The sequence below is a fragment of the Bubalus bubalis genome, chromosome 21 (assembly GCF_019923935.1).
Source record: "Bubalus bubalis isolate 160015118507 breed Murrah chromosome 21, NDDB_SH_1, whole genome shotgun sequence".
NCBI classification, from domain to species: domain Eukaryota; kingdom Metazoa; phylum Chordata; class Mammalia; order Artiodactyla; family Bovidae; genus Bubalus; species Bubalus bubalis.
This window is the reverse complement of record NC_059177.1, coordinates 7,981,433-8,006,703: the sequence shown is the minus strand read 5'-3', so window position 1 is coordinate 8,006,703 and position 25,271 is coordinate 7,981,433. Positions and strand designations below refer to the sequence as shown.

The following is a 25,271-nucleotide window of genomic DNA, read 5'->3' as shown; positions in this document are numbered from 1 at the left end:
ACTTTCCGATTCACACTGTGAGAGCAAAAACATTTAAAATGAAAACCATTATTTATCTAATGTGTTGTAAGGAAAATATAACTGGTAAAACCAGAGACTCCTCTTATTAAAAAGAAGTAATGCATGATTAAAGCAGTGCTGAGGAAAAGAATTCCCATCTAAATTCACCAATCATGACATGGGTGTTCCTCTGACATGTCCACACATGTGATGGGCATACCTTACATGTGTATATCATTCATGCTCACTCCACCCATCCCAGGAACCTGCAGAGTCAAGGTCTTTTTCAGATACTATTAAGACTTGGATTACGCTTGGATGAAGGGGTGAGGAGGGAGAGGGCATATACAAAACTGCAAATGCCAAGCCATACTATCTAATTTGTCAACTCCTTCATTTTTAAGAATCATCATTTATAACATGAGCAATCAATGCTTGTATTGAAAAGAAAAGAACCTGAAACATTGATTGGTCTATTCTCTTGCTTCAGGGACAGATCTGTACCTGATTTAACTATGCAGTTATTCCTCAGGCAATAACATTCCAGGTACCTTCCGTAATTCACTGCATTGAAGCCCATCCCTAGGACTCAACCCAGAACTTGGTTGGGCTGGGAACAAAATGAGGCATAAATGAATGGGAGTGTTCATGAGTGATAGAGAGAAATAAACCAAGAATATTACAAAAATTTTTTGAAATGAAAACAGGATTCTTTAAAAAGTTATGTGATTGGATTTTTAGGTAAACATGATGGATGAACCACATCTATTTCTCTGCTCCATCCGGAAACCACACCAAAATGACAAGAGTCCACCTTTTTTATTGTACCACTTGAAAAAAAGTGAAGTGTAGTTATGTACAGTGTTGTCTAGTTTCAAGTGTACAGCAAAGTGACTCAGTGTATGTGTGTATATGTGTGTGTGTATGCGTGTATATATTTCCGTAAGGGCTTATAAAACCCACATGAACTTTTTGGCCAACCTAAAATATATATATCAGTTCAGTTCAGTTCAGTCGTTCAGTCATGTCTGACTCTTTGCGACCCCATGGACTTTAGCATGCCAGGCCTCCCTGTCCATCACTCACTCCCGGAGTTTACTCAAACTCATGTCCATTAAGTCAGTGATGCCATCCAACCATCTCATGCTCTGTCGTCCCCTTCTCCTCCCGCCTTCAATCTTTTCCCAGTATCAGGGTCTATTCAAATGAGTCAGTTCTTTGCATCAGGTGGCCAAAGTTTCTGCTTCAGCATCAGTCCTTCCAATGAATATTCAGGACTGATTTCCTTTAGGATGGAATGGTTGGATCTCCTTGCTGTCCAAGGGACTCTCAAGAGTGTTCTCCATACATGACCACTGGAAAAACTATAGCTTTGACTAGATGGACCTTTGTCAACAAGGTAATGTCTCTGCTTTTTAATATGTCTAGGTTGGTCATAACTTTTCTTCCAAGGAGTAAGTGTCTTTTAATTTCATAGCTGCACTCACCATCTGCAGTGATTTTGGATCCCAAAAAGATCAAGTCTGTCACTGTTTCCCCATCTATTTGCCATGAAGTGATGGGACCAGATGCCATGAACTTAGTTTTCTAAATGTTGAGTTTTAAGCCAACTTTTTCACTCTTCTCTTTCACTTTCATCAAGAGGCTCTTTAGTTCTTCTTCGCTTTCTGCCATAAGGGTGGTGTATATTCTTTTTTCAGATCCTTTCCCATTAGCGGTTGACACTGACACAGAGTATAGCTCCTTGTGCTATACAGTACGTCTTTGTTGTTTAACTATGTTACACACAGCAGTTTGTGTCTGCTAATCCCAACTCCTAATTTATCCCTCCCTCACCACCCTTTCCTCTTTAGTAACCATAAGTTTGTTTTCTATGTCTTTGGGTCTCTTTTTGTTTTGTAAATAAGCTCATGTGTATCATTTTTTTTATTCCACATATAATATGACATTTGTCTTTCTCTGAGTTGAATTTTTAACAGTTTTATTGAGTTACATTTGACATACAGTTAACTTCAGTTGACCCTCTGGATCCACAAGTTCTGTGTTCATGGGTTCCACATCCACAGAGTCAACTAATATGAAAGTATTCGGAAAAAAATTTTCTTCTCCAGAAAGTTCCAAAAAGCAAAACTTCCCTTATTGCACTGGCGAGCATGTCCAGTGATATGCTGAGTAAAAGGGACAGTAAGCATACTTGTTTTGCTCCTGGTCTTAGGGGAGAAAGCATTCAATAATTTTGCCATTAAACATTATACATAATTAAATATTTTATTAGCTGTAGGTTTTATCAAGTTGAACAAGTTCTCTTTCCTTTCTACTTAACTCACAACTAGATCCTCTAAAAAGTTATGTGGTTGGATTTCTAGCTGACCATGCTTGATTGAGTACATAGATTCATCAGCTCCTTTCCAAATTCTCACCAAAATTTTCATACATAATTTTTTTAAAAAAGATATAGACTCATAAGAATAAAAAACAAAAGCCAAAATATTGACAACCAAAAAACCAGACTTAACAGCACTGAAAAAGCTGAAAGCCTACTTACTTTTCAGTGGTGGGGGGAGCAATTTAGAACAAACTTAATCAAAGGGCAAAACTCTCCGAAAAGACTTGAACTCAGAATAAGTAAGGAATTAGTACTGGGACTTCCCTGGTGGTCGACTGGTTAAGACTTCACCTTCCAATACAGGGGATGCTGATTCACTCCATGGTGGGGGAGCTCAGACCCCACATACCTCACAACCAAAAAACCTAAACAGAAAACAGAAACAGTCATGTAACAAATTCAATAAAGACTAAAAATGGTCCACTTAAAAAAGTCTTTCAAAAAATAAATAAAAAGAAGACTTTAAAAAAGAAGAACCAAGGGTTTCTCTAGTGGCTCAGTGGTAAACAATCTGCCCGCCAAGGCAGGAGACACGGGTTCAACCCCTGATCCAGGAAGATCCCATATGCCATGTAGTAACAAAGCCCCCGCACCACGATTACTGCGCCTGTGCTCTAGAGCCTCTGAGCCACACTACTGAGCCTAGAGCCCCTGGACTGCAACAAGAGAAGCCACCATAATGAGAAGCCCACACACCGCAAGTGTAGAACAGCCCCTGATTATCACTGCATCTAGAGAAAAGCTCACGCAGCAAGACCCAGCACAGCCAAAAATAAATAAATATAATTGGAGTAGACAATGGCAACCCACTCCAGTACTCTTGCCTGGGAAATCCCATGGATGGAGGAGCCTGGTAGGCTGCAGTCCATGGGATCGCATATAAAAGAAGGACCAAGTACTTCCAAAGGTAGGATGAGAGTGTGGGAGGATTGGCTGATTATATGAATAAGAAGCAGTTAAAACAACAGGTGAGAAACAGAAAATCACTTTCCCCACCTGGTGCCACCAGAAGGCTATCCTTCCCCCACAATAGCACAATACTGGAGGCTCAGATACTGAAAAAACTGAACCAAAGAGCATATGAGGCAGAGCTGAGGGCAGGGGTAAAGTGCCACAGTGAGACGAGGGGAATTAATTATAGTCTAGATACTGAATGGGATCAGCAGCATCCTTCCCCTGCTGTTTCGTGAAAACCAGGCTTATGAGTCTATATTAATTCCTCAGGCTATTGTACTGCAAATTAGCTGGTTTAAAACAACATCTCCGGTGGCTCAGATGATAAAGAATCCGCCTGCAATGCAGGAGACTTGGGTTTGACCCCTGGGTCAGGAAGATCCCCTGGAGAAGGGAATGGCTACCACTCCAGTATTCTTGTCTGGGAAATCCCACAGACAGAGAAGCCTGGTCCAAGGCGTCTCAAAGAGACAGACACAACTGAGTGACTAACACTTTCACTTTCACCTTATTGTCTAACAGTTAAGGAACTAGAAGTTGGAAATCAAGGTGTTGGCAGGGTCATGCTTTCTCCAAAGCTCCTAGAATTCTTCCTTGTCTCTTCAAGTTTCTGATAACCCGAGGTATTCCTTCTACCTCCAGCCCCACATGGTGGTTCTTTCCCTGTGTGTGTGTGTGTCTCTATCTCCTCTTATAAGGACATGTCATATTGGATTAAGGGCTCACCCTACACCAATATGACCTCATCTTAATGAATTACAACCCTATTTCCAAATACGGTCACATTCTGAGGTACTGAAGGTGAGGACTGCAACAGATCTTTTTGGGGACACAATTCAACCCATAACTGCATTCTAGGCAGGAGGTTGAAGGATTACTCTCTGAGAAAACTGACCTAGTCAAGAGGAACAAACCTAAAGATCCTGACATTTGGTGAAGTACAAATCAAAGATCCTTGTTCTTGCCTGATCACCCCCCAGTGATCTGATCCATACATACAAAGCTTCTAAAATATTTTTGTTATCCTCCTACTAACTAAACATTTAAGGACACATTCTATCGTGAAAGACAGAGATGAAAAAAAGGACGTTCAGGTAAATAGAATATGCAGGAAGCATAAAAAAATCTGTAAAAACCTTTACAGAAATAACAGAAGTTACATCTACGACACAAGAACAGATTTCTTAGAAGTACAGTAAGAGATTTAGAAAAAGTTCTTGGAAATAAAAATATAACAACCAGTATTTTAAAATTCAATAGATGGTTTGGAAAACAAAATAGAGGAATTATCCTAGAAAGTAGAATCAAAATAAAAGATATTTTAAGTAAAAGGAAAAAAGGATATGAAAATCAGCGAGTGCAACTAATCCAGAGAGTCTAATGTCTAACAAATAGTTCTGGAAAGAAAGAACAGAGCAATAGAGGTAAGAAATTTTTCAAAGAAATTAGTTACCTTTTATCTTTGATGCTCTCTGCTGAGTTGTTCCATATCCCCAAGTCATTACATCAGTCATTAAGAGATGGTTATTGGAAGCTTACAATTAGCAATGAAAATAGAACAGAGGCAATATTGTAACAAATTCAATAAAGACTTTAAACTTAGTAACCTAAATACAACCACTAAGAATAAGTTATCTGTTCTAGGCACTTACCAACATCTCTTGTCTGACCTAGGCATAAATGTAAGCTTTTAAAAATGAGCAGTAACTGGAAATTTCAGAGCGCCAAGGGACTAATAACCAGTCAGATATTCTGCTACTCCTTTTTCTGCACGGCAGTGTATCTCAACCTTGTCTACACATTAGAATCACTAGCAAAGCTTTTAAAATTCCAAACCCCAGCCACACCTCAGACCACATAAATCAGAGTCTCTTCAAGTATGACCCAATCGTTGTATTGTTAAAACTCCTCAGGTGATTTCAATGTACTGCCAAGGTTGGGAACCATTGCTCTATAAAAATCGTAATGTCCTGCATTCAGATAATACCACATTGGTTTCAGTGTTTTTAAAATAATCTCAGCTTTCTACTTGTAAGATGTACAAGCAAAATTTGATCTTCTACCTTTTTTTAGAGATGGTGTTAGGGAAAGGGAGATTTTCCCTCTCCGCAAGTCACCTTCTTCAAAGAAATGGCTGCTCCAACGCCATATAAAACCTCTCTTTAAGACAATAAAGATGAGCAGGGATAATATCTAATTATAATTCTTTTACCCATGTGAGCTATGTTCTATAAACAAGTCTCTTTCTGTTCTTTAACTGCTATATTAAACAAAAAGTTATTTTCATGTGCACAGCAAAGTAATTCAGTTATACATGTATCTATTCTTTTTTCAAATTCTTTTCCCATTTAGATTGTTATACAATATTGAGCAAAGTTCCCTGTGCTATACAGTAGCTCCTTGTTTGTCCATTTTGTTTTATTTCTTTTTGAGATTTTTTGATGTGGACCATTTTTTAAGTCTTTATTGAATTTGTTACAATATTGCCTCTGTTTTTATGTTTTGGTTTTGGGCTTCGGGGCATGTGAGACCTTAGCTCCTTGACCAGACCAGGGATCAAACCTGCACCCCCTGCATTGACAATGTAGAGTCTTAACCACTGGATTACCAGGGAAGTCCTGGTTATTTATTTTAAATATAGCAGTGTGTACATGTCAATCCCAAACTCCCTAACTGCCCCTCCCCCACCCCTGCCCTGGTAACCATAAATTCATTCCTCTCAGTCTGTGAGTTTATTTTGTAAATAAGTTCTTTTGTATCATTTTTTTTTAGATTCCCCCATATAAGTGATGTCATGTGATATTTGTCTTTATCTGACTTACTTCACTCAGTATGATAATCTCTAGGTCCATCCATGTTGCTGTAATGGCATTATTTTATCTTTTTTAATGGCTGAGGAATATTCCATTGTGTACATGTACTGTATCTTCTTTATCCATTTCTGTCAATGGAAATTTAGGTTGCTTCCATATCTTCGCTATTGTAAACAGTGTTGCAGTGAACACTGGGAGTTAGCACTTAAAAAAAAAGAACAGTTTTAATAATGAGATATAATTTACATACTGTGAAAGTCACCCATTTAAAGTGTTCAGTTCAGTGGTTTGGGGTATATTTGCAGAGTTGGCATCACTACCAACTAATCTCAGAGCAATGTAGCTAATGGGTCGTGTTACAAACATAGGGGAAGACTCCAAGACTAGAAAATACATCATTCAAAGTTGCAGTTTGAGTAACAAAATAGGAGTAAATCAAGTTATCATCATAAAGCAAGCATATCCTTGTCAAACATTAGGCTTGGAGAGCTAGCAGAATGAACTGTTGGCAGCATTTATTTTATTAAATGACACTGTCGGACACAGAAAATAAATTGCCACTGTGTATGCATTCTCACAGATATTTAGCTCTTGAGTTGGTCAAAACTATGTAAGAGCAGGAGGGAAAAGTGCTCTTGGCATATACGAGGGAAAAGTGCTCAAAGACTTCTTGTTCTGTTTATTATTGCAAGCCCATGTTCCAAGAGAACGTTCTGTGTTTTAAGTTTGAGGCATCTCACCTTCATCTCTGACCTCCTCTGGGGCAGAGAGGAGTGACCGGCTCCTCTCACGTGCATATCAAAACCAGTCCTCTGCTATACAGTAAGTCCTTGTTGGTTTTTCATTTTAAATATAGCAGTGTGTACCTGTGCATCCCAAACTCCTTAACTATCCCTTCCCCCAGGGAACTCTGCTCAGTGTTGTGTGGCAGCCTGGATGGGAGGGGTATTTGTGGGAGAATGGATACATTATACGTATGGCTGAGTCCCTTTGCTATCCCTCTGAAACTATCACAGCATTGTTAATCAGCTATAATCCTGTATAAAATCAAAAGTTTAATTTAAAAAAACCAATCCTGAAAAGCTGTGAGAAGAGAGGGACTTTCCTGGTGGTTCAGTGGTTAAGACTGTGCTTCCAATGCAAGGGGCAAGGGTTTGATCCCTGGTCAGGGAAATAAGATCCCACATGCCACATGGCATGGCCAAGGGAAACAATTTTTTTAAATCTATGAGAAGAGAGAGTTTGGTGTCTCCATTTCCAAGTGTTCTCCACGCAGTAGCCCTGGGAAGCAAGATAGGCAGGACTGTGTGGACTCGTAGATCTTTGGTCCTTGTTGATTTTCACAAGTTGTTGCTTTACCAGTGGGAGAAATTATAGGTGTGTGCAGTGTTCATGATACCTCGGAACTCACAGGTACAGTGTATTCCTTTTATTTAACATCTGTGCTCACCAAGGAACCTTTTTTCTCCTTGTATACAAGGGCTTTCTGATTCTCCAGGAAGTCAAGTGTGTCTAAAAGTTTCTGCAATCTGGTGTTGTTGTTGTTCAGTCGCTAGGTCGTGTCCTACTCTTTGCAACCCCATGGACTGCAGCATGTCAGGCTTTCCTGGAGGCTTCATCATCTCCTGGAGTTTGTTCAAACCCATGTCCATTGAGTCCGTGATGCCATCCAACCGTCTCATCCTCTGTCATCCCCTTCTCCTCCTGCCTTCAATCTTTCCCAGCATCAGGGTCTTTTTCAATGAGTCAGCTCTTCGCATCAGGTGGCCAAAGGATTGGAGCTTCACCTTCAGCATCAGTCTGTCCAATGAATATTCAAGGTTTATTTCCTTTGGTATTGACTGGTTTGATCTCCTGGCAGTCCAAGGGATTCTCAAGAGTCTTTGTCAGCACCACAGTTCAAAAGTATCAATTCTTCCGAACTCAGCTTTCTTTATGGTTCAAATTTCACATCCATACATGACTATTATAGCTATGACTATTGGAAAAGCCATAGCTTTGACTATATGGACCTTTGTTGGCAAAGTGATGTCTCTGCTTTTCAATGTGCTGTCTAAGTTTGTCATAGCTTTCCTTCCAAGGAGCAAGGGTTTTTTAATTTCATGGTTGCAGTCACCATCTGCAGTGATTTTGGAGCGCCCCCCCACCAAAAAAGAAAATCTGTCACTGTTTCCACTTTTTCCCCTCTATTTGCCATGAAGTGACGGGGCTGGATGCCATTATCTTTTTTTTTTTAATATTGAGGTTCAAACCAGCTTTTTCACCCTCCTCTTCCACCCTTATCAAGAGTTCTTTAGTTCCTTTATACTTTCTGCCATTAGAGTGGTATCATCTGTATATCTGGGGTTGTTGACATTTCTCCTGGCAATCTTGATTCCTGCTTGTTATTCATCCAGCCTGGCATTTCGCACGATGTACTCTGCTTGTGAGATAAATAAGCAGGATGACAATATTGTCACCCTGCAATCAATACTTGAGTGCTAAGGAATACTCAGGAGACATTAATGGTATGCTATTCCCTTCCCCATTGTTGGTTTCCCTGCTTCTTGCCCCATTCTCCAGTTTCCTACCTGATCCATGACCCAGAGTTTCGGAACCAGCTCTGAGCTTCTGAGTGTCCTAGGATAGGCTGCAATAAATTGGGGCATTAAAATTCCTCATCTAGGACTTTGTTCATGGCACAGTGGATAAAAGTCCACCTGCCAATGCAGAAGACATGGGTTTGATCCCTGGTCCAGGAAGGTTACATATGCCGTGGAGCAAGTAAGCCTGTGTGCGGCAACTACTGAAGCCCACTCGCTTTAGAGCCTTTGTTCATCAACAAGAGAAGCCACTGAAATTAGAAGCCCCCACAACACATCTAGAGAGTAGCCCCCACTTGCCACACCTAGAAAAAGCCCACTTGTAGCAACAAACACCCAGCACAACCAAAAAGAAAAAGAATTCCTCACCAAGAAGTCTCCAAGTTCTCATTTGAGGATGAAGTGAAAGGGATGAAACTGCTCCAAAGACACTGCCAATTTTTAACTTTATCTGAGCTCCTGGACAACAGGGAGAGTTGGGGAAGTCAACCACACCCGTACCTCCTCCTCACCCACCCTTTTGCATTCTGGGAAACAGGCTCACTGGAAAGAACCTTTTTTCTCCATATGACTTAGATAAGGCTGATGAAATACAGTAAGAAATTAATTAATTAAATAAAATCTATGCCCTTCCCAGATGATATAATTTTTTATCTTTTCCTGAAACTCCTTCTAAATGTTATGCCCAACAGACCTTCCAAGTGTCCAACTGGCTCTTGACTACAACTTATGCTATTAATGCTTCCACGGGGTTTTGCTCATTATAATGGAATTAGCATAGAGGGCAGCCCTTAGCATGCACTTATAAGGTTATGCAGTCTGTTCTCAGTCAAGCTCTCTGTTCCCCTTGGTACAGTCTCAGCTCTGTCTCACTTTACTTTTTTAACTAAAAAAGTGCAGAAACTGAACTACCTCTTCCTCATTATCAGTGCCTGTGCCCTTGCTGATCAAAATGTGTTTATCTTATTCTACTGATTCAATGCACTCTTTTTTTCCCCCACTAAGTTATTCACAAAAAAATATTCACCAAGCATGCATCACCATATGAATATATGCCTTCCTTTCAAATCCTCTGTTAACTACAATTTACATCCTTCATAGCTATCCCATTTGTGATATACTAAATATCCTAAATCCAATGCAGTAAATTCCCCTTTAATGAATGTTACCTAATATTTACAATAACATTGAGAGCCTGGAAAATGTACTTTCATACCAGGAAAATGTGCTTTCCTATCAGCTGATGACACACCAGCTCTATAGGAAGGAAGAAAGGATATGCAAATAAAAAGGTTAGACTGAATGTCACTCCACACACTGCTTTAATCATGTCTTTGTGGGGAAGAATATGCTCCCTGACCTTGATTTTATACTGAAGGAAATCACAAAAATAAAAACTGAAATCACAGAGATCGGGGTCGAGGAGGAAGGGGACGTAGAGCCTCATGCCAGCCAGGCTGCAGACATCCGAGGCGAGGACCGGTGCTCCCAGCTGCTCAGGGTCTATCAGCAAATGGAGAACCTCACACTGGTCTCCTGTTGCTGAAGCAGACTTGATTTTGTTTCGTTTTAGAGCTTCAGCTAAACAGCGCATATTTTGCAATGGGCCCATTGGGCTTCCCAGGTGGCTCAGTGGCAAAGAGTCCACCTGATAACGCAGGAGACGTGGGTTCGATCCCTGGGTCGGGAAGATCTCCTGGAGAAGGAAATGGCAACCCGTTCCAGTATTCTCACCTGGAGAATTCCATGGGCAGAGGAGCCTGGCGGGCTGCAAAGAGTAGGGTCGCAAAGAGTCAGACATGACTTAATGACTGAGTATGTGCTGTTGGTGCTACTTGCCTGCCTAACTACATACACGGTCAGAGGGCCCTAACCAGTTGGACCAGTCTTGGCCGAGTTGCTCAGGGTAGTGACGTCCTAGCCTGAGTCAGACTCACTGGCAAGTAGTCCCAGGGCTTGAGATGCAGGCAGCAGAAAGATAGAAGGCCACCTGGGGTGGATCCAGACATGTGCCGCTGCTGGCAGCTGCCTCAGAAAGCAGATCCTGCAATATGGAACAGACCAGAAGGGCATAAGAAGGACTATCTGATGACTCATTATATGTGTTTGGGGATTTTTTTTCCTGTAATCTTTTATATCAAAATAATTTCAAACTTACAGAAAAGTTTCAGTCAAAAAGAAAAAGCAAGAGAGAAAAAAAGGGTACAAAGGACTCCCATACATGCTTCATCTCAGTCCCACTTTTGTTAACCTTAAGCCACTTTTACTTTTTAGCTTCTCTTATCATTATTATTATTTATTTTTTGGACACGTGGGATCTAGTTCCCTGATCAGGGATTAAATCCGCACCCCCTGCTTTGAAAGTTCAGAGGCTTAAACAGTGGATCACCAGGGAAGTCCCATCTCATATTATTATTTTCCAAACCATTTGAGAGTAATTTGTTTACGTAATGCCCCTGTACCTCTAAACACTTCCCACTTCAAGGCAAAGAAGCATATCTTCTCTCAGGTCTCTTTCACTGAAGAAAAAAAAAAATCTACTTATACCATTATCTTTTCATGAGCGTTAACTTCACAAATAGTGAAACAAAAGATTATAAGAATCTGAGATTAAGTGTTCTCTTCAATTTTATATTTTCTGTCTAGCGGTCATGTATTAATAGAACATTATGTAGCATTTTAAGCTGTTTTTCGCTTATGTTTAAATCTTTAGGCCAAACACTGCATTGAATTGACTTTTAAAAAAGTCTGAAATACTAGAGTGAAGTCAGGAAAATATGTCAAATACATGATTTTTAAACTTTTTAGACTTAATTTTAGAGCATTTTTATTGGCTTGTGACTTTTAATTTTGTTATGATTTCTAACTTACAGGGAAGTTTCAAGATGAGTACAAAGATTGTTTACGGACTCTTTACCCAGTTTGTCTTCATTCTCCTGCATTAGATTTCTCATTATCTCCCTCTGTATAAAAAAAAAACTACACTTTCTCACGTATACATGTACAACATGCGCTATAGTTTAACAAAAAAGGAAAGAAACCTGAAAATATCAGGCCTTTCATTTCTAAATATTTCAGTGTATATTTCCAAAGTACAAGGACATCTTAATGATCAAAATCAAGAAGTGAAACACTGATGCAATGCTATTAGCTAATCCATAGTAAAATTCATGCATAGTCCCAGTATTGACCTTTATAGCTGTGTTCCCCCTAGTCCAGGGTCCAATCCAGGATTATGATTGCCTTTAACCGTCGTGTCTCTTTAGTCTCCTTTAATTTGGAACAGATCAATGACCCTTCTTAAAAGGCTTTAAAAAACTGTTTTATCTAATGTGCTAGCTTCATGAAAGAGATTCAAAACTGTGACCAGCTTTAAGTGTCAATGTGGGTATAATTTGTGCTGGTCATTGTGCCATATTCTTATTGGGGAAGAACTGTATCCAAAGAACTTTTTCCTCCATGCTGGTATTGATCAAAAGTTGTTATAATTTGTAGCTGTTTTTCGCCACTTAATTGATATTGATTGGAAATGTTCTGAAAAAAGCTTGGGATTTTTTTTTTTTTTTTGCCACATACTATAAATATAGTAATAAAAATAATGTAATAGTTGGAAGAAACTTAAATATGACAAAACTGCAAGAGGCAAAGTGGTTGTCTGAGGAGGCTTTACAGATAGCTGAGGAGAGACAAAGCAAAAGGCAAGGGAGAAAGGGAAAGATAAACACAACTGAATGCGGAGTCCCAGAGAAGAGCAGGGAGGGATAAGAAAACAATGCAAAGACATCGGGGAAACAACAGAATGGGAAAGACTAGAGATTGCTTCAAGAAAACTGGAGAGATCAAGGGAACTTTTCATGCAAAGATGGGCTCAATAAAGGACAGAAATGGTCTGAACCTAACAGAAGCAGAAGAGGTTATGAAGTGATGGCAAGAATACACAGAACTATACCAAAAATGTCTTAATGACCTGGATAACCACAATGGCATGGTCACTCACCTAGAGCCAGACATCCTGGAGTGTGAAGTCAAGTGGAACTTAGGAAGCATTACTAAAACCAAAACTAGTGGAGGTGATAGAATTCCAGCTGAGCTATTTCAAATCCTAAAAGCTGATGCTGTTAAAGTGCTGCACTATATATGCCAGCAAATTTGGAAATCTCAGCAGTGTCCACAGGACTAGAAAAGGTCAGTTTTTGCTCCAATACCAAAGAAGGGCAATGCCAAGGAATGAGAATGTTCAAACTATCACATGATTGTGCCTAATCCACATACTAACAAGGTAATGCTCAAAATCCTTCAAGCTAGGCTTCAGCAGAACATGAATGGAGAACTTCCAGATGTACAAGCTGGATTTAGAAGAGGTAGAGGAACCAGAGATCAAATTGCTAACATTCACTGGATCATGGAAAAAGCAAGGGAATTCCAGAAAAACATCTACTTCTGGTTCACTGACTGTGATAAAACCTTTGACTGTTTGGATCACAACAAACTGGAAAATTCTTAAAGAAATGGGAATACCAGACCACCTTTCCTGTCTCCTGAGAGATCTGTATGTAGGTCAAGAAACAACAGATAGAACTGGACATGAAACAAGTCACTGGCTCAAAATTGAGAAAGGAGTACGTCCAGGCTACATATCGTCACCCTGCTTATTTAACTTATATGCAAAGTACATCATGCGAAATGCCAGGCTGGATGAATCACAAGCTGGAATCAAGATTGCCAGAAGAAATATCAATAACCTCAGATATGCAGATAATACCATTCTAATGGTAGAAACTGAAAGGAACTAAAGAACCTCTTGATGAGGGTTAAAGAGGAGAGTGAAAAAACCAGTTCAAAATTCAACATTCAAAAAACTAAGATCATGGCATCTGGTCCCTCACTTCATGGCAAATAGAATAGGGGAAAAAGGACAGATTTTATTTTTCTGGGCTCTAAAATTTCCTGCAGACAGTGACTGCCTCTATGAAATTACAAAACCCTTGCTCCTTGGAAGGAAAGTTATCACAAACCTAGACAGCATATTGAAAAGCAGAGACATTTTACTTCGTCGACAAAGGTCCATTCAGTCAAAGGACTATGGTTTTTCCAGTAGTCATGTACAAATGTGAGAGTTGGACCATAAGAAGGCTAAGTACCAAAGAACTGATGATTTTGAATTGTGCTGGGGAAGACTCTTGAGAGTCCCTTGGACTGCAAGATCAAACCAGTCAATCCTGAAATTAGTTCTGAATATTCATTGGAAGGACTGATGCTGAAACTGAAACTCTAGTACTTTGGCCACCTGATGCGAAGAACTGACTCATTGGAAAAGACCCTGATGCTGGGAAAGATTGAAGGCAGGAGGAGAAGGGGACGACAGAGGATGAGATGGTTGGATACCATCACTGACTCAGTGGACATGAATTTGAGCAAACTCCAGGAGATAGTGGAGGACAGGGAAGCCTGGCATACTGCAGTCCATGGGGTCACAAAGAGTCAGATATAACTTAGTGACCAAACAATAACAACAAAAGTACAACTAGTATGTATGTCTTCAAATACATACTTTAAAAAGATCAGCTGCTGCTGCTAAGTCGCTTCAGTTGTGTCCGACTCTGTATGACCCCATAGACAGCAGCCCACCAGGTTCCCCCATCCCTGGGATTCTCCAGGCAAGAATACTGGAGTGGGTTGCCATTTCCTTCTCCAATGCATGAAAGTGAAAAGTGAAAGTGAAGTCGCTCAGTTGTGTCCAACTCTTAATGACCTCATGGACTGCAGCCTATCAGGCTCCTCCGTCCATGGGATTTTCCAGGCGAGAGTACTGGAGTGGGGTGCCATTGCAACAAGATGTATATGAGAAAAATTATAAATCTCTGATAAAAGAAATTTAAAAAGAACTAAATAAATGTAGAGATATTTCACGTTCATCAATAGGAAGATTCAAATTGTCAAGATGTTTATTTTTGTTCAGTCACTTAGTCGTGTCCAACTCTTTGTGACCCTATTGACTGCAGCATGCCAGATGTTTGATCAGCCCAATTTGATCTGTGGGTTCAACACAGTCTCAATCAAAATCTCAGCAAATTATTTTGTGGATATCAATTAAGTGATTCTGAAGTTTATATAAAGAAGCAAAATGACCAACACAATATTAAAGGAAAAGCACAGAGTCAGAGGACTGCATTGTGAAAGAATTGATGAACAGATCAATGGAATAGAATTGAGAGTCCAAAGATAGATCCATGTAAATAGAGTCAGCTAATCTTTGACAAAAGAACAAAGACAATACAATGGAGAAAAGATCATCTTTTTAAACAAACGGTGCCAAGCAGCGAGGTATCCATATGCAAAAAAAGAAAAATTTCCAGACACAAAACTTAGAACTGTGACAAAAATAATAAATCAAAATGGATCATAGAAGTAAATGTAAAATGCAAAACTATTGATGTAAAACTCCTAGAAGGTAACATAGGAGAAAATCTGGGTGACCTCAAGCATGGTGATGACTTTTTTAGAAGCAATACCAAAGACACAATCCATGAAGGAAATACTCGATAAATTGGACCTCATTAAAATTAAAAACTCTGCTCTGCTCTGTGGAAGAAACTGCCAAGAGAATGAGAAGACAAGCCACAGACTGGGAGAAAATACATGGAAAAGACATGTCTGATAGAGGACTGTTATGCAAAATACACAAAGATTTCTTAAAATGCAATAATAAGGAAACAACCTGATTTTAAAATAAGCCAAAGATTGGAATAGAAAGCTCACGAGATACCTCACAGATGGCAAATAAGCATACAAGAAGATGTTCCACATTGTATGTCATTAAGGAAATGCAGATTAAAATAAGTGTGAGCTAACACTGCACACCTAAAACCCAAAACACGGACAACACTAAAAGCTTGTGAGGATGTGGGGCAACAGGAACTATTGCTATGAACTATAGCAACATTTGAACTATCAACAATGAACTATCATTCATTGCTAGTGGGGTTGCAAAACGGTACAATCTCTTTGAAGACAGCCTGGAGACTTCTTATGAAACTAAATACACTGTTACAAAATGATCCAGCTTGGTATTTACCCAAATGAGTTGAAAACTTATCTCTACCCAAAAACCTACACACAGGTCTTTAAAGCAACTTTATTCATAATTGCCAAAACTTGCAAGCAATCAAGATGTCCTTCTGTAGGTGAATGGATAATAAACTATGGTATATCCAGACAGTGGCTAGTACTCAGCACTAAGAAGAAATGAGCTATCAAGCTATGAAAGGACATAGAGGACCCTTAAATGCATGTTACCAAGGGAAAGAAGGCAATTTGAAAAGACTGCATGATTCCAACATTCTGGAAAAGCAAGAACAATGGAGACAGAAAAATATCAGTGGTTGCCAAGGGTTGGGGCAAGGGAGAGATGATAGAGCACACAGGTTTTTAGGGCAGGGAATCTTCTGTACTATATTATAATGGTAGATACATGTCATTATACACGTGTGCTTACTAAGTCATTTCAGTCGTGTCCGACTCTTGGCGACCCCATGTATTGTAGCCCACCAGTCTTCTCTGTCCATGGGATTTTCCAGGCAAGAATACTGGAGTGGGTTGCCATGCCCTCCTCCAGGGAGTCTTCCCAACCCAGGGATTGAACCCACGTCTCTTATGTCTCCTGCATTAGCAGGCAGATTCTTTAGCACTAGGGCCACCTGGGAAGCCCACATGCCACTATACATTCATCCAAACCCATAGAATACTCAACACCAAGAGTAAATCCCAGCATAAACTATGGTTATAAGAGGTGTTGATGTAGATTCATAGATGGTAACAAACGTACAACTCTGGTGGGTGAGGAATGTTGATAGTAGGGAGGGTTGTGTGTATGTGGAGGCCAGGGATACATGGAAAATCTTTCTACCTTCTACTCAGTTTTGCTGTGAACCAACCAGTCCATTCTGAAGGAGATCAGCCCTGGGATTTCTTTGAAAGGAATGATGCTAAAGCTGAAACTCCAGTACTTTGGCCACCTCATGCGAAGAGTTGACTCATTGGAAAAGACTCTGATGCTGGGAGGGATTGGGGGCAGGAGGAGAAGGGGACGACAGAGGATGAGATGGCTGGATGGCATCACTGACTCAATGGACGTGAGTCTGAGTGAACTCCGGGAGTTGGTGATGGACAGGGAGGCCTGGCGTGCTGAGATTCATTGGGCTGCGAAGAGTCGGACACGACTGAGCGACTGAACTGAACTGAACTGAACACTGCTCTAAAACTTGTTTATCTAAAAGGGAAAACAAAGGACTACTCTAGCGGTCCAATGGTTAGGACCCAGTGCTCTCACAGCCAGGCCCCAGGTTCAGTTCCTGGTCGGGGAACTAAGATCCCTCAAGCTGCACCTCAGGAAAAAAAAAAAAAAGCAACAACTATAACTGAGCTTCCCTACCGAAACATCTTTGCTGTTGAGGGGAGAAGCACCTTTCCTGTTCTCATTGGTCTTTTTAAGGAGGGATCATCTGAATACATTTCTGTATGTCATTTTTAAAGCCAGTTTTCAAGTGGCTTGCTTAAGTAGCATACCTCAGGGATATATTCACTCTCTTCACTAGCTCTCACACAGCTGACATATTATAACCTTTAACATTGAGGATGCAGTTTCTCAAGATGATCAAACTGAGGAGATCAACCCCTGAGCATTTCAGCCTTTCTCAGCAATGGATGAGTTTCAGTGCAGATCATGGACATAAACAGATGGCATAGTGTGGTTATAAACAACATCTCAACAGGATTGTACCTGAACATGAAGAAATCCAAGACAAAAACCAAGAAGTAAATTAGGAATCCTTTCTTTCTTTCTCTTTTTTTTGGCCACACTATGTGGTTTGGCTTGTGGGATCTTAGTTCCCCACAGTGTTAGCTGCTCAGTTGTGTCTGACTCTTTGTGACCCCATGGACTGTAGCTCACCAAGCTCCTCGGTCCATGAAATTCTCCATGCAAGAATACTGGAGTGGGTTGCCATGCCCTTCTCAAGGGGATCTTCCCAACCCAGGGATCAAACTCAGGTCTCCCAGGGACTGAACCCGGGTCCCTTGCATTGCAAGCAGATTCTTTACCATCTGAGCCACCAGGGAGGGATCAAACTCAGGCCCCAGTAGTGAAAGCGCTGAGTCCTAACCACTAGATCACCAGGAAATTCCCAGGAATCCATTTTTTTTCTGTCTCCCAAGTTGAAATATTTGCCTTTCTAGTTTTGGGTATATGTTCATTGACTTTGCATAATGCTGGGAATGATATCAGTAAAAAAAAAAAAAAAAAAAAAAAAAAAAAAAAAAAAAAAACTGCTCTAATTTCAAGATTCACTTTCTACCACAATGTTTAGCAGCAGCTGACAGTGATACCCGGAGAAGGTAATGGCACCCCACTCCAGTACTCTTGCCTGGAAAATCCCATGGATGGAGGAGCCTGGTAGGCTCCAGTCCATGGGATCGCTAAGAGTCGGACGCGAATGAGCGACTTCCTTTTCACTTTCATGCATTGGAGAAGGAAATGGCAAGCCACTCCAGTGTTCTTGCCTGGAGAATCCCAGGGACGGGGGAGCCTGGTGGGCTGCCATCTGTGGGGTCGCACAGAGTCGGACACGACTGGAGCGACTTAGCAGCAGCAGCAGCAGCAGCATGTGATATCCAACACACATTGCCTGTCCCAGGGACCTGGAGCAAAGCTTGGGTCATTTCCTTTAGCAGAGATAACATTAGAAAATAAACCGAAACACAAAAGAAAAGCCTGACTGGACATAAAACTTGATCTGCAGCTCAAGCTGTATAGAAATTACTTTATCTGTCATCTGCTTCATGGATACCCACCTTTATAACTATTCATTATGAACATTATAAAATTCATAATTATAAGCACGAATGAAGTTGAAAATCTGTTAAGGAAAAAAACAGATTGCTTAGAAAAAAGGCAACAAATGCAAATAAGTTATTATCTTTCCAAAGAGTAAGAGAGAATAGCTATAATTCACTTAACAACTTAGTTTAATGAATGGGGTAGATTTAACATGGTAATTGCATTATTAAATTGGCTCCTGAGAATTTTCTAAGCATTTTACATATATATCTTTTGTCATTTAACTCTTATGAAAACCCTGTATGTTTCAATTATTATCAACATGCTTCTGTAGGTGAGTAAATTGAAGCACAGAGAAGAAAAGTCACATAACTAATAGACCAGGGAAAGGACATTCAAAACTCTCACTGTCCTACCTGAAGACAACTAAAGTCACACATTTCTCTCCCAGATCGTTTCCCTGGCAATGAGGGAATGCTGGGGAATTAAGACCTTAAGAGGGGGACTTCTCTGGTGGTCCAGTGGCTAAGATGCCATACTCCTAATGCAGGGGCTCGGGTTTGATCTCTGGTTAGTGAACTAGATTTCACATGCTACAACTGAAGATCCTGCATGCTGCAACGAAGATCAAAGATCCTGAGTTCCCCAACTAAGATCTGGTGCAGCCAAATTAAGAACAACAAACAAAGAAACAACCCAAAAGCAACCTTCAACCAAAAAGGTTCAGGAATTGGTCAATAAATATCCCATCTTCCTTGCCTCTCTGTGAGACGATTCTAAGTATTCTGCACAAGGATAGAGCCCTGATTGCCCACTGTAGTAACTTACTCATTAACGTCTCCTTTCCTGGCTCTCTCTCCTTCCCAGTCTCACTTTTCAACTCTCCCATCATCCTTTCAGGGATCACTTCCTGAATCAACCACCTCCCTCCCCCACTGGTCCCAACCTCTGCATATCTATGCACTCTTAAGAGCTGGTTGTCACCATAGCCCCCCTTGGGAGGGTACACATTCATTTTACTGATTTGGCCAAAACTTGAAATCTATAATGGTGACTATATATTTATCTTCCCCAAGTCTGCAACTTTTCAGGCAGTTATGACACAGAGGGGATTTAAATGAACCTATTTTTGAGATCCCCTGTTTCACTGTGAAGCTTTTCAGAGAAGCACCCGATATAGTCAGCAGCTTTGGCCCAGTCATTGCAAACTGCTGCTGGGGAACAAAACTATTTAACAGAAGCCTGGACTGGGAACTTCTCGGGGTTCTGATTCTGCCTTATTCTGTATTTTCACACAACTTATGTAACTTCTCCCATATTATGATTGGATATTATTTTATAAAAGCACTTTGTAAAGATACTTTGAAGGGCTTTTAGCTTCCTCGGTGCAGTTCAGTTATCAGAAGGATCTAGAGAAGATTGGCTTGGTCATATTCCATGCCTCCAGGAAAAGGAAATCCAGTACCTCGGTCAAGACCGCTGCAATTCCCTGTGGAGTTCTGGTCTCTTGGCCTGGCTGTTGTGAGCTGCCGACACTGAACCCTTGCTCTCCATCGTGCAGTTCCAGATTGTTCTTTCATCTCTCCTCTTTGATCCATCTCTTAGTTTCTATACCAGAAGCAGCTCCTATTTACCCAAGGTTTGGAACTGTCTACAATGACTGCTTAGCGGAACAGACCCACACAGCATCTTAAAATCAAACATCAGGCACTCTGGTTCCCAGCAGTCTTTTGGCTACATCTGTTGTTTCTGCTTTACGCCTCTCTCCTCTGTGCTTGCCCTCCCAGAAGAAAAAAAAAAACATAAAAAACAAATTCTTTCCATTTCCTTTGTAGAGTAATTTGACCTTCTCAAGTCCCTACTTTCCACCCAAAATGGCTGGGAGCCTTCCTCCAGGACTTTTATGGTTCCCTTTTTTAGATATAAATCTTGGGACTATCTGGTATTTGCTTGTATTTAAGAATAATTAAAATTCTTTTTATTGTGTTATATAAACAAATACAAGGAGGTACGATATAGTTTAGCAAACAGACCAGGAAAAAAAAAATCAATGAACCAGAAAAAAAACCCAGGATGAATAGGAACATAATGTTCAAAATGAATCAAAGATGCCCTCTATGACCTGTTTGTTCCCAGGTGCAATGAACACAGAGATACACTGCTCAGAACCCCTCAGAAACTCCTCCGGTTATACCAGCAAGCTTCTTCAAAGAATTGCCCCTGGGCTATTGGAGCCACCTCCATTTGGAAGGTTCTAGATGCCTGAGAGTGCCCATTCCCCAAGGTGGATGGCAGGCAGCCCCTGACTAGTGAGGGTGGACGAAGCCCAGCTCCCTAACCTCAAGACTGCAGGAACTCAAGGTACAATTTATGCTCCAGAGCTCCCTACATGCTCAGACCATGTCCAAGAATTCATCAAAAATTGCACCCTTTCCTTGTCTGCCTCCCCTTCACTGTCCTGCTTCCCTTTCTCCCTTATTAACCTGTGCCAGGAGAACTTCAACTTGAATCTGTGGTTCAGTTGGCTTCTGGAAGAACCCAATCTAAGATGCTAGGTATTCTATTTTATTGCACAGACACCCTGGGAATTCATTCTTTCATATATATACAGTGAATACCTTTTATATATTTGATGTTGTTATGAAAAAAATGCTGAATGTGAGAAGTCAGACAAAGACAAATACTGTATGATATCACTTATATCTTAAATCTAAAAAAATACTGTTGCTGCGTCGCTTCAGTCGTGTCCGACTCTGTGTGACCCCATGGACTGCAGCCTACCAGGCTCCTCTGTCCATGGGATTCTCCAGGCAAGAACACTGGAGTGGGTTGCCATTTCCTTCTCCAATGCATGAAAGTGGAAAGTGAAAGTGAAGTCGTTCAGTCGTGTCTGACTCTTAGCGACCCCATGGACTGCAGCCCACCCGGCTCCTCCATCCATGGGATTTTCCAGGCAACAGTACTGGAGTGGGGTGCCATTGCCTTCTCCAAAATACTACAAACTGGTAAATATGGCAAAAAAGCAGACTCATAGAGAACAAGCTAGTAATGGGGAGAGGTGGGTATATAGGGGTGAAGGATTAAGAGGTACAAACTATTATGTATAAAGTAAGATACAAGGATATATTGCACAACACAGGGAATATAGCCAACATTTTACAATTACTGTAAATGGAGTATAACCTTTACAATTATGAATCGCTATATACCTGTACACCTGTAACATATAATATTGTACATCAACTATACTTCAATAAAAGAATAAAAAGAATAAATAAAATAAAGAGAATAATTTTTTTAAAGAAACAATTATGATGATATATATAATACAGTCCAGACCCGCACAGAAAGTAAAAACTAATTAGTGAGGTGAGACATGGAGAGACAGAAGTATAAGACGAGGTCAAGTGCTTTTTTATTCATGCAGAAAATATCGAATAGCCTCCATATATGGGCTTCCCAGGTGACGCAAATGGTAAAGAACCTATCTGCCAATGCAGGAGATATAAGAGACATGAATTCAATCCCTGGGTTGGGAAGATCCCCTAGAGGAGGGCATGGCAACCTACTCCAGTATTCTTGCCTGGAGAATCCCATGGACAAAGGAGCCTGGTGGGCTGCAGTCCAAGGGGTCACAAAGAGTCGAACATGACTGAGATGGCTTACCACACACACACACACACACACACATCCTCTATGTATACATGATGGAATCTCAGAGAGATCGAAAAGGAGCGCTCACAGCTTCATGGTTTCATATGCTGGGATTTGGAGGACACATAAGATTTCCAAACAAAAAGTTGGAAGTGGAGAGCATATTAACTGGGGAGAAACAGTATGGGAAGTTGAGCATGTGAGGTTGACAAGGTACAGCAAACCACAGTGTTAAGAGAACCCCTGAGAGGATCCTTTGTCTTCTCAAAGACTGAATCCCTGCCATTGTAACTTCCTTCATTCTGCCACTCTATTCTATGGGCATATGGGAGGATGCAGGTCAGTGACCTCTGTGCTTCTGTGCTTTGTGGATACAAATCTTAGGCAACATGTTCAGATATGCAAAGATATTACATTCATTCTTTTAATATTTATTTATTTATTTACTTTTTGGCCACACTGCATGGCCTGTGGGTTCTCATTTCCCGGACAGGGATCGAACCTGGGCCCCTCTGCAGTGAAAACGCAGAGTCTCAATCACTGGACTGCCAGGGAAATCCCTACATTTTTTTTTTTTCCTTGTATGATTTCCCTTATAATTGTTCTTGTAAGCCTCTGTTCCACTTGGAGTGGTGGAAATTTAATCTTGGTCAAATTGTGTGGCCCCTGCTACCCTTTTCTCCTTAAGTTTTCATCCAAATTCCTGCCTTCTGGAGAATTTGGTAGGATCCCTAATCTTCTCCATCACCTAGGCATCTGATACTTGGCTTATCAGACATGAGCAGTTCACTGCTGAGTTGTCCTTCATGCCTACCCTCAAGACACCTCTATAGCTCACTGCTCTTTCTGCTCCTCCCATGCAACATTGGAACACGTAGACTGGCGGGTCTGGGAGGTTGGGTCCCTGGGATCTGCCCAGGGGTGAGCAAGGTGCAAGGTCTCATTTCTACTTGTTTATTTTTTGGCTGCATCACACGGCATGTGGGATCTTAGTTTCCAGATCCGGGATTGAACCCGGACCCTCTGCATTGGAAGCGCAAAGTCTTAGCCACTGGACCATCAGGGAAGTCCCACTACCTCGTAAATTTATAATGAGAGTTAAATGAGCTAATATTTGTAAAGTGCTTAGAATAGTGTCTGGCTCTTGATAAACGCTGTCTGGGTGTTTGCTATATGAAGCACTTTATATATGCTGACTGTTTAATATTTAGAATGTCCTTTCCCTTTTATAGTTGGCGCTTGCATGGGTCAGGTAGAAACCACAACAGAAAATCATTTATCTTTACTGAGACTGTCACTATGACTTGTCTCGACAATTGCACTGAACTCCAAAGGGGTCTCATCTGTAATCTCCTCTTTTTCCAGACCATCTTACCTATTGCTGTTAGTAGCTCTGGTCAAGTCTCTGCTTGTTTCCAAAGTTTTTAATAGGTCTCTATTTCCACTGTGAGACTTTGCTAAGTTTTGTACAGAAACACCTTTCCTAAGTACTCAAAAAAAAAAAAAAAGAAAAAGAACATGTGCCCTGGGATATATATATAAGCTAAAACAATGAAGCACACGTAAGAAACATCTTTGAATTCTAGGCTCTTAAAATTTTATGTCAACTTTACATTCTAATCCATAACCTGGCCATGCTTATTTTAACTTCAGAAACATTTCACACTTCTTGCTAATCAAGAAAGTTTTCAAGGGACTTTTCCTACTTGTTTCCTTGGTTAATTGATGAAAGCTATTGCATCAATTTTGGATAATTAGACTGAATAACAGAGGCCTGACAGCTCAGACTAGGCAATTTATTTTCGCTGTTGGTGTCACAATACTTCTAGAATCCAAACAGTTAAATGTATGGAGATATATATATATATATATATATATATATATATATATATTTTGTTTGTTTGTTTGTTTGTTTACCTGATTTAAGTGCTCTGTGGGATAATGGTTAAGTAGAGATGCACTGAATGCTGACAAAGAGGTGGAAAAGTACATTTTCAGACTCCTATTGATTAAAATTTTAATAAATATGCCTTCGTGCTGACAGGCTGTTGGACTCTTAGGGTTGTAAGCGAGAGAAAGTCAACTTAAACAAGCTAGAGCAGAGAAGGGAATTTATAGCTTATTAAGTTTAAAGTCCAGGGTGGCAGCTGGCTTCATCAGTGGCTGTTTCCAGGGGTCAAATGATCAGGTCCCTGGCTCTCCGCTTCTAGGAAGGATATTTCCACAAGGCAATCAAGATGGCGATCATGGTAAATGGTACAAGTTGAAAAGAGCTCATTTTCCCTATTCCCTCTGGTAGAGACAGACCAGATTTGCTCAAATCTATTCCTCATTCAATCACTGTGACCACATGGGTAGGATGCAGTAAGTGATCAGACCTTGATCAAGAGCCACACCTGCATCTGGGAAGAAACGAGCCTGTCACCACTCCACACCTCATGCTCCTAGATGACTGATGCTTCCTGTTTACCCAGGACTATAAAGCTTCCTATGCACAGAACTTTAAGTGCTAAAACTGAGTTAGGGCAAACCAAGGCAGTTGGTCTCTTTCTCCCGTTACCCAAAGGAAAATTGGTTGCAACTCAAGGGTGGATGGGAAAGGGTGCTAGGCAGAAAAAATACTTAGCTGCCTTCCACTGTGCATCACAGGATTGAATTGCTTTGGTTTATTGGCAGATAGAAATCATTTCTGGCCATTTCTGCTTCCCAGGCTTCCCAGGAGGTCCAGTGGTTAAGACTCTTTCCTTCCACAGAAGGGGATGTGGGTTCAATCCCTGGTTGGGGACTGCATGCCCTGAGTCTCAGCCAAAAAAAAAAAGCAGGGCGAGGGGGGATTGGTCATTCCCGTTCCCTTATTCTTTCAAGATACTTGTCAAAAGACTTTTTCAGCGACTAGAAAAGCTTACTGATGATTCTTAGTTAACTGCCAATATTTGAAATCTAATACAAATGAACCAAAATTCTCAAACAACCCATAGTTCCACCATGAACTCTCCTCTGACGTTTAGTCAGTCATGTCCAACTCTTTTGTGGCCCCATGGACTGCA

The 25,271-nt window shown here is 40.7% G+C and overlaps 1 long non-coding RNA gene across 1 annotated transcript; it reads right to left on the bottom strand.

The window, feature by feature from the left end:
• Positions 1-2,416: 2,416 nt before the first annotated feature.
• Positions 2,417-5,261, bottom strand: LOC112581188. Its single transcript, XR_006547422.1, has 3 exons — positions 4,993-5,261; positions 4,794-4,874; positions 2,417-2,751 (listed from the first exon to the last, which is right to left on the bottom strand). It is a non-coding gene; the product is annotated as an uncharacterized LOC112581188 (long non-coding RNA).
• Between the last annotated feature and the right edge of the window lie 20,010 nt (positions 5,262-25,271).